We start from the raw sequence: 8,198 nt of genomic DNA on the forward strand, positions 1-8,198 counted from the left end.
TTCCAAGGGTCTACCATATGTGGGCACTTTGCTATGAACAGCTGATGCATCAGTCATTGTGGTATAGGGGCTCCCAACATCACGGGGGAGACAAAGTTTGAATAAACAATATGTAAACACAGTGTAAGTGCTACCAAATAGATCAGCTCAGATGCGGGCCACGTAAAGCCATCTTTGGAAGGTGTGGGAAACCGAGTTCTAAAGCATGAGTAAGGCGAAGGAAAATGAACTTGAAGGAACACCTCGCAGAAGAAGACTGTATGCAAAAGCCCAGAAGCAAGAGATAGTGTGGCTGGTATTTGGAGCTGTAAATAGTTTCCTATGAGCCGAGGGGGAGGAGCAGAGAGTGAGAACTAAAGTGAGTAGACATGATACATGTATGTAAGAACATATACATAATTGTCAATGTGTAAAAAAATCCATTAGTTTAAAAATTTAAAAATACATGTAGATAATCTAGAAGAGGTGGCTCAAAGGAAAGAATAAGAAATATAGAGTATCCGGTGCCTGCTAAGCCCTCAAAAATGTTAGTTATTAGCCTAATAAAAACACAAAGTAGCAGTGTTCTGAGATGGAAACCTTATTTGTTCTCTGATTTGAGCTAGAACAAAGGGCAGAATCTGGGAAGGCCAAGCAGGAATTCAGTGTAGTGGTTAAGAGCCAGAGAGACTTGAATTCAAATCCAGGTGTTAAATATTAGCTCTGTGCCCATGGGCAGGTTTTTAACCTCTCTAAGCCTATTTCCTCATCTGTGAAATGGAGATAATATACTTCATTCACAAAGCTGTTGTGAGGGTTAAATGCAATACTATATGTAAAATAATTAGCACAAATTGACTGGCACAGAGAAGTCACTCAAAAATGGTTGCTGGTATTATTACAAAAGGAGGCAAAGGACATGTGGCAGAGATTGGGGAAAGTTCCCAGAAGATGCATGGTGATAAGGACAATTGTCTCAGCTGGGCATAAATTCCTCTTGCTGTGGCTGGGTCTGTTGTAAAGAATAATCCCATGGATGAATAGGCAGCCAGCCAAGATAGCTTGATCTTCCACACTGGTTCTAGCCAGGAAATCTCTTGAGTGTGAGTAGAATGTGAATCACCTGCTTACTGTAAATTAGTTATTGTTATTCACTCAGCAAAGGGGGAAAAAGTGCTTGGTCAGAATTAATCACCTTAAAAAACCCAGTTATTTTAAATTCATTACATTTGAATATGGCAATGAGGCATTTGTCATGTTTATAATTCTTTGTGGGGGGGAGAGTGTCTATTGTAGGATGGAAAAGGATTAACATTTAATTCTAAGAGTGTGCCCTTCTTTTTTTCCTTTTTCCGTATTCATTGAAGTCTAATATAATATTTGTTGCATGTCCCCACTTTACAGATAAGCAAGCAGGCTTTGAGTCTGAAGTGATTTATCGTAAAATGGTGTTAACAAATCCAGATTTTTGACTCTGATGATTCTCAGTTGGCTTCACATTAGAATCACGTGGAGAACTTTTTTAAACTAATGATGGTCAGGGTCTACTTCTAGAGATGCTATGGGGTTGTTCAGAGGTAAACAATTCCTAAATATGAAATTCGTTGGTCAAAAGCAACAACCTTTTTTTAAGTCTTGCTAAATACATGATTAAAAAGTTTTTAAATATGGCCGTGCTGCCTACTGAGGAAGCAAGCTGAACAATCAATGGACTCTCCCCTCCCCCTATGCCCCTCTGCTTTATCCAGTTCAGAACATTTCAGAAGCAGGTTGAAAGCTGGGAGAATGAATTCAACCCTTTATGCTGTACTGAGGGCAGGGAGTAGTTCCCCCCACCCCTGGACCTTTGCGATGAATCATTGATAGCCTTAATGTGGTGATTTTTCAGTCTCATCAGAGAACAAACCCCTCCAAACATTCTAAATAATCAGAACATTATCTAACACTGGAATGAAATTGGTCCACATCACTTAACCAGTTGACCTTGAAGGCTTACTTCTCCAAAGGAAAGATGAACCCATTTCGCTTTATTTTTTTTGTGGCACAGAATAAACAAGAATTTTGAAAAGTGGTCTCTTGTTAGTCTGTGAAATTGCAGTGATCACACGCTCTGTGGCTTCTTGCAGTCACTCTTTCCCTCCCTGAATTTCACTCACGCCAAGTTCTGGCATTGGAGGAGATGGAACAAAGGCTGAGTCAAAATCTCTTCTTTGGATGGACACGCAAGAGGGAGGAGATATGGGGATATATGTATACGTATAGCTGATTCACTTTGTTATACAGCAGACACTAACACACCACTGTAAAGCAATTATACTCCAATGAAGATGTTAATAAAAATAGCAATTTATAATACTTAATGGACACTAGTTTATGGTGATACAGTTTTGTACAACAATAAATGTAATTATGATGCAAAAAAAAATCTCTTCTTCATGTGCATGTCCCTATTGCCTACTGACTGGAAGAAATGATAAAATGATTCCAATCTTTTAAAATCGTCTAAAGCAGTGAGTCTTAAATTTGGGTTAATCTTCAGCCCTTTTAAGTAGCTAATAAAAGTAAGGCCCCCAGAAGAATTTATTAAAATATATATACTTCAAATAGTCACCTATCTTGACCTCTTAAGGGTTCATGAATTCATAATTAAGAAACTTGACACTTTAAGAAAAAAATAGATGTGGCTTTCATCTTTTACCAATGCAGATGAGCACATAGCAGAAAACCAGACAATTCAAACCAAAACTATGTATCAAAATTTTTAAAAAAATTTGTTCTGATTCAGATAAAACAAAAGCAGCTTAAAAACAAAAAACAAACAAACTTTCCTCCTAAAAAAAAAACCAACGCAAGCACTGTGTTTGGTTCCCTGAGATATAATTTCTTCCTCCCGAGTGTAGTTCACAAATTGCCATGTGTGTGCAGATAAAGGCTGCTTCTCCCAAGCTGGCTTTCCAGTTCAGTCTGACACTTCCCTTCCCTACCCTACTGTTTCTGGGTTCTTTACCTTCTTTTTGTCTTTGTCTTCCTGACTCCCAATCAGAGATACTTAGGAAGGAGCTTTTTTATCAACTAGCCAAAAAGAGAGACAGTAAAATGTAAGGTCATGGAGGACCCAAAAATGTCTCAGAAAATACATTAGCAGGAATTGGCTAGAAAGGGTTTCTAAATTGGTACCTTGAAAATGGGTCTCCTGAGACCAACATAACCCTGATAATTGTGCCTCAGCCCATTTTCTATTTTGAGTCAGAGGAGAGATTCCTAAGAAATCCTGGGAGAGTGAGGGTGTGGGAGGTGGTCTAAAAGAGAGAAACAGGAAGGGCCCATTGTCTGTCAACTAAGAGGCTTTGTTTTGAAAATCCCAGGGCTAACATTTTAATGCTTTATTTGCAAAGTGTGACAAGATTGCAGAATAATAGCTCAAAGTTTGATCTGAGTTTGATTCTACCTCTTTCGGTCACCTCAACTTGTCCTCCTATACATGGAACTGTGACGTGAATACTTGAGATATGTGACCGGAAAAATTTTGCTTTCTGTCTTTAACCTGCTAAGATTTACTGGGACCCAGAATTTACTTACATGTTTCCTTATTAAATAATAATATCAATAGCTGGTATTTATTGAGCCCTTACTATATGCCACACATTGTTTGAGGAGCTCACGTAGTCCTCACAATAATCCTATAAAATATGTTCTATTATCTCTGCTGAGGCACTGAGAGGCTAAGTAGCATGCCTAAGGTCAGAGAGCTTAGGAAAAAAAAAAGTGGTAGATCTGGGTAGATCTTAAACGCAGGGAGTCCAACTGCAAGTCCTGTATTCTTCACTACTACACTTTATTTCCCCTGAACCCATTTCCTCAGTGAACCTTGATGATCTGAGCAATTTAATGCAATTCAATCTTGGTAAAGTATAATTTTCAAAAAAAGGTTAAATTATGACTCTCATATAGATATAAATATGAACACGTGTCAAAGATTTTATTAACTCGTTAATGAGAAAACTAGGTATGTGTTCAAAGTGCCAGTAAAAAAAAGACACATTTATAGATCAGGAATATTGAAATGAACGTGAAATAGAGGTGAAAGAGGACTCTTCCACAATGAGAGCCGGAAGTCAGCTAGACTTCCTCAACTGGATAGAATTTGCATGTCTTTAGACAAGAATTATTTTACCTTGCTATCAGTTATTTACAGCTTACAAAATTGTAACTCCCATGGAATCAGAATAAGATAACACTGGAAGGATATGCTATAGACAATGTATAGTTTTCCACTTAAGTACAGTTGTTTTTTGGGTTTTTTTTCCTATACTAAGAACATTTCACACTTGTTCCTCAAACCCAGGAAGATTTACAACTGATAGGTGTAAAAAGCATTTTAGAAGCTAGACATATGAATAAAAAATGACTTACAAACTACCAGAGCAGACATTCATAAATGATTTCAATAAGGCAGATTGTTAAAGAATATAAGGGAAGGAGAGATTCATTCAGCTCTGAGAACCTATTAGAATTTTTATGTGAGGCATTTAGGAGAGGCAATCTGTTGGAAGAGGGGACTGCAGGCTATCCTGAAGCTGCTTTTAGATACCACTTTACATAAAACTAAGAAAAAGTAGATCATCTCTGTTAAAGAATTCCATGGTGCTTGGTAGGACCCATTAAAGCTATCTCATGGACTTCATTTGAAATCTAGAAAAATTCCTTGGTATTTAGATTGACTTGGGAGTTAATACAAAAATGTAGACGTGCTATCCAGACAAAGGGGTATCTTGATCCAAGACACAGAAACCAAGAGAGGAGAGGTGACATGGGAAGGGGAATGATAAGAAAGAGGCAGTAAGAGGAAAAGAGTGTGCCTCAAAACCCAGTGTTCCCTCAGCCTATGCAGGGACACCTACTAAGCTCTGTTTCCTTTCACAAGGACCTGACAGCAGGATACTCTACCTTCAGCCCAGAGCCCTAGCCCCAGCATAAATGTAGATATTCAATATGTATATATTTCCTGAATGAAAAAAAATATGGAAGGAAGAAAGAAGGAAGGAAAGGAGGGAGGGAGGAAGGGGGGATGGAAGGAAGGAGAGAAGGAAGGAAGGAAGGAGGGAGGAGAGGGAGGAAGGAAGAGAGAGGGGAAGGGGGGATGGAAGGATGGAGGGGAGGAAGCAAGGAAGGAAGGAGGGAAGGAAGGAAGGAGGGAGGGAGGGAAGGAAGGAAAGAGGGATAGGAGGAAGGGGGGAAGGAAGGAAGGAGGGAGGGAGGAGAGGGAGGAAGGAAGGGAGAGGGGAAGGGGGATGGAAGGATGGAGGGAAGGAAGGAAGGAAAGAGGGATGGAAGGAAGGAAGGAAAGAGGGATGGAAGGAAGGGGGAAAGGAAAGAAAGAAGGAAGGGGGGATGGAAGGAAGGGGGAAGGAAAGGACAACATTGAACTTCATCTAATTGTTCCTCAAGCTTTACTGTTTCAGGGGAGAGCTAACCACCAAGGACCACCCTTCCCATATGACTTATTTAAAACCCTCCTCCACTCTGCCTCATGATTCCTTGTCTACTTCCCTCTATAAACCACAGGTCTCTGTCCTTTCCTTTGAGATGCTCCTCATTAATGAACATTTTCCATATTGCAATAGCCTAAATAAAATCATCTCTTTCATTGTCCTGTGCATTTTTGTCTTTCACAGAAGGAAAGAAGAGTTCCGGACCTAATCTCTGGATCTGAAGAACCCTGCTGTGGGTCTGTGGTTTAATACAGGATGAAGGCATCCAAGCTTTTAATTTGTTTTGACTGCATCCTCCTTATATACATGAAAGAGCAGGGACCAGCCTGCTGTGAAAGCCTCAGAATATAACCTGACCAAGAAAGAAGAAACCATTGTCCGTAGCGCTGGCATAAGCATCTTTGTCTTTGGGACACAGGGTGAATACAGGGACTTGTTTGAATTCCTCATTTGGGGGATTAGGGCATATAATGGAGAGTGTTTTTCCTTTCCCTTTTGGACAATGGACTGGGGTGGGGTGGGGGGGGGGGAAGATTTGAGTTGACTAACTTCCAGCATGAACAGAAAGACTAGTTTAGGGTAAGAAATAGGAATGTATTTTTATTTATCCAAAGATGTGGCTAAAGGTGGATGCAAGCAACAAAGCTACCTTTGACCTGCTTAAGGAAAAAAAAAATGAAGGAATTTGTTGGAAGGATTCGGTATAACTCAATACTTGAAGAAAAAGTTGAAGACTAAGCACAGCTCTGAGGTATAGATGGTAGAAAGTGATGAACGATTTCCTCCTCCTTTCAGCCTCACTGGCCCTCTGCCAAAGAATCAAATTCCAGGGAAAGGGCATCTGATTGACAGGACTTGGATCACATGCTCACCTCTTGGCAGAGGGAGGTGGCTCAATCCTGATGAGTTGACTGACAGTAGCCAAAGTGGGAGAAATTATACAGCAAAATGGGAGGTGGGAAGGACTGTTACTAAAAGGAAGAGTCAAGGATTCAGGGAAGGCAAAACAGCAGCTTTACATAGAATTACCATGTAACACAGTGATTCCACACCTAGGAGATAGAAAAACATACATCCACACAAAAACCTTTACCTGAATATTTCTAGCAGTGTTATTCATAATAACCATAAAGTGGGAAACCGAAATGTCCATCAACTAATGAGTATACATTCATACAATGGAATATTATTCAGCTATAAAAAGAAACGGATCACTGTGTGCTAGGCAGTCCCCCCAGGTTTGTCTCTTGCTTCAACAGTGTTTGGACAGAACAGATCCAGGGTCGCCCCGTGCTTCCCCCCTCCAACTACCCTCCAACCTTTTTTCCAGTCGCAAACTTCGGAATCAGCCACTCAGCTATCCTCGGCCTCCAGGCCCAGCCAGCACCATTTTTTGAGCTTAGTTCCTTATTACCGATTAAGCGTGAGCTCCCAGGTTCGTCAGAATTATCCCACCCAGGTGGAGGCCGCCATCAATCGCCTGGTCAACATGCATCTGCGGGCCTCCTACACCTCCCTCTCTCTGGGCTCCGATTTTGACCACGACGATGTGGCTTTGGAGGGCATGGGCCACTTTTTCCTTGAAATGGCTGAGGAGAAGCACGAGGGCACCCAGCGTCTTTTGAAAATGCAAACCCAGCGCCACGACAGTGCCCTCTTCCAGGACGTGCAGAAACCATCTCAAGATGAGTGGGGCAAAACCCAGGATGCTAGGGAAGCCGCCATTGTCATGGAGAAGAGCCTGAACCAGGTCCTTTTGGATCTGCATGCCCTGCACTCTGCCCACGCAGACCCCCAGCTCTGTGACTTCCTGGAGAGCTGCTTCCTGGAGGAGCAGGTGAAACTCATCAAGAAGATGGCGACCACCTGACCAACCTCTGCAAGCTGGCTGGTCCTCAGGCTGGGCTGGGCGAGTATCTCTTCCAAAGGCTCACCTCAAGAATGACTAGGAACCTCTGAAGTCCACCGGCCTTTGAAGAGCCCCTCTGGTGTCAGGGCTTCTGCCCAAAGCCTCTCTCTCCAGCCACTAGGCAGCTTTTTAACCACTCTGGAGCCCTCTCTCAAGACGTGGACCAAACGGAAACAATAAAGCTTTTTGCAGCAAAAAAATAGAAAAAAGAAATGGAGTACTGATACATGCAACATGATTAACCTTGAAAACATTATGCTAAGTGAAAGAAGACAGTCGCAAAAGACCATATATTGTATGATTCCATTTATATGAAAAGTCCAGGATAGGCAAATCCATACAGACAGAGTAGGTTAGGTAGATGAGTGATTACTGGGGATGGGGAAGGAGGGGTGATGGGGATGGTCTGGTAGTGGATACTGATTTCTTTTAGGGGGAAAAATTGTTTTATAATTATATTGTGGTGATGGTTGCACAACCCTGTGACTAAACTAAAAACATTGAATAGTACACTTTAATTATATGAAATGTGAATTAATCTCAATAAAACTATAAAGAAGCAGCAGCTTTTCCATTACAATACTGTTATTGCAATAATGAAGTCTGTTCTAATTAACTTTTTTGTTTTTACTTGTTGGTAAAGTAGGTAGAAGCTACTGGAGTGGATCTTAAGAGATAGGAAAGGAAGTCACCGGTCAGTCACGAAACATAAATTACTCCTTTGGAATAGGGCATTGTTTTATGTTAGTAACAACTACCACCAGTGTGTTCCTTAGTTAGCTTTGTAAGTTATCAAAACAAGTATGGATTATTCTGTC

The 8,198-nt window shown here is 41.0% G+C and overlaps 1 pseudogene; it reads left to right on the plus strand.

Moving 5' to 3' along the window:
- The first annotated feature begins 205 nt into the window (after positions 1 to 205).
- Positions 206 to 7,430, plus strand: LOC103014068 (ferritin light chain-like; annotated as a pseudogene).
- Positions 7,431 to 8,198: the final 768 nt, after the last annotated feature.

This window comes from Balaenoptera acutorostrata, chromosome 2, assembly GCF_949987535.1.
Source record: "Balaenoptera acutorostrata chromosome 2, mBalAcu1.1, whole genome shotgun sequence".
In the NCBI taxonomy this organism is placed as follows: Eukaryota; Metazoa; Chordata; class Mammalia; order Artiodactyla; family Balaenopteridae; genus Balaenoptera; species Balaenoptera acutorostrata.